Source organism: Petaurus breviceps, unplaced genomic scaffold (genome assembly GCF_028583685.1).
Source record: "Petaurus breviceps papuanus isolate PSGF00001 unplaced genomic scaffold, PetGlider_PUasm1.0 490, whole genome shotgun sequence".
In the NCBI taxonomy this organism is placed as follows: domain Eukaryota; kingdom Metazoa; phylum Chordata; class Mammalia; order Diprotodontia; family Petauridae; genus Petaurus; species Petaurus breviceps.
In genome coordinates, this window is record NW_027186352.1 from 26,882,184 (window position 1) to 26,884,683 (window position 2,500).

Genomic DNA, 2,500 nt, shown 5'->3' on the forward strand with positions numbered 1-2,500 from the left:
CCATCCATCCATCCATCCATCCATCCATCCATCCATCCATCCATCCACCCACCCATCCAAGAATTCAACAAATATTTATTGAGTGTCTGTTATTGAGTGCGGGAGTCAGCACGGTGTAGTAGATGGCACACTGCACTGAAAATCAGATGATTTGGGTATGAATCCCATTTCTATCATTTATTCCTTGTGTGACCTTTGGCAAGTCATATAATGCCTGTAGACCTCAGTTTCTTTGGCTGAAGACTAGATGACATCAAAGGCGTCTTCTATCTTTACATATAACTTGATCTGTGAGTCCTGGCTTTGGGAGGCAGGCAGGAGTCCTTGGGAAGTTATTTGGATTCTCAAAGTCTCAGTTTCCTTATGTATGTGATGGGGATAGTAATATAAGCTATATGACTCAAAAGATCACTGCGAGGGAACAAGGAATATATTCATATATATGTATATTACTAAAATAAATCTATGTGATAAACATTAAATATCAACATATATTTATATTTTGAATAATTTTTAGAACTCCAAATAAACAGGAACAAGGTAAGCTAATTTATGAAAGACATTCTGGCAGATATGAAAGTAAAAAAAAGATATAATCCCTGCCCACAAGGATTTTAGAGTCTAGTCTGAAAAGCAAGGCAAGTACATGATAAATTTAATCCAAGGGAAAACAAAACAAAACCAAAGGCCATGAGAGTTTTAGGCATCATGTGATGGGGATTCAGCCCAGCAAGACTTTGGATTTCTAATTCCCAAAGACCAGCACAAAAGACAGTCACAGCACAACTATAGCAGACAATCAATGCTTTCTACTTGAAAAAACTAAACACTCCTTCACTGGAACAGATCTTTATTTATGTAGACACGTTTCCCTGCTATTTGAGTGCTGAAGCTGATTTCTTCAGAGTGCCAATATGAAGAGTAAGACCTTCATTACAGGCAGTGTAGTTTGGGGAAAAGTTCTGCCTTTAGAGTCAAAGTGACTGGATTTAAACCCTGGCCCAGATATGGTACCTTGGGAGTTACTTCACCTGACTAGGGCTCAGTTTTCTTATCTGTAAAATGAGGTTGTTGGACCAGATGGCCTTCAGAACCCCCATCTTGCTTTGGATCTCTAATCTGGGTTCTACCACTTACTACCTTAGCCATTCAAGCTATCTGGACCTCTATTTCCTTATTAGTAAAATGAGGAAGTTCAACTAAATGATCTGTTAAGACTCCTTCTAGTCTTAAAACTGTGATCCTTAAAGTCACTTTGGAAGTAGGATCAAACAAACAGATATTTGTTAAACACCTGCTATGTGAGCATCAGTGTATTAAGTACTGGATATAGAAAGGAAAAAGTGAGGCAGTCTCTGCCTGCAGGAGAGATACATTCTATTAAAGCGATACAATATACACACAGATAAGTAAATATAGGACAGATGTAAAATAAATATACAGTGATTTGAAGCATGGGGGAGGGGAAATTGGGAAATCAGGAAGGGTCTCTGGGGGAGGTGGTACTTGGATTAATTCTTAGGATTAAAGTTTTAGAGCTGGAAGACATTTGGGAAATCATCTAGCCAAACTACCATATTTTACAGATGAGGAAACTGAGGTACTTAACTGTTTATGGTCACATAGCTAGTTTGTCAGAGGCAGGATTTGAACTCAGGTCTCTCTTGCCTCCAAATGCATCCCTCCACCAATATACATTGGATAGAGAGAAACTGGTGGTTGTACTTTGTTAAACTTTCAGAAATCCTTGAATTAGGTTTTGTCTTAGAAGAATTAGAATAGCCAGCTTACTATAATCTAGGGAAGGGCTCAACCCTGTTCTTTCCAACTCTGAGATTCTATGATCCAGTGACTCTCTTATTATTTAGAGTCGGAATACAGGACTTCAAATTCCAGTTCTTTTGCTGGCTACTTATGTAACCTTAGGTAAGTAACTTCCAATATAGCCTAGGAGGGTAGGTATTATACTGGAAAGCACACTACAACTGGTCAGGACCACTCAAGTTCTTATTCTTGCCTTCTATACTTGCTAGCTATGTGACCCAGCGCAAGGCACTTAACCTCTCGGCCTCAGTTTGCTGAGCTATAAAATGGGGAAGACAATGATTTCTAACTCACAGGATATTGGGAGAATGTGACAGACTTTACAGTACTATATAAATGATCATCATCACCATTCTACATATCTGGGTCTCCAGTTTCCCCCTCTTCAAAATGTAGTTAGGGGACTAAATAATTCCTTAGGTTTCTTGCCTCTCTAAAGTTTGTTATCACAGGGATACGGTAGGAATGGAATCTAAAGCTAATCTAAGGGAGAATAATAATAAGAGAGAATTCTGTGCAGTTAAGTTGAAGGGACATTCATGAAGGCCTTGAATGCCATGATCAACAGTTTGTATTTATTCAGTAATGAACCATTATAGGTTTTTGAATAGAGGATTAGAATAATAAGAGTTGTGTATTTAGATTACTTGGGGAGTAGAGTGAAGAAAGACCCTTT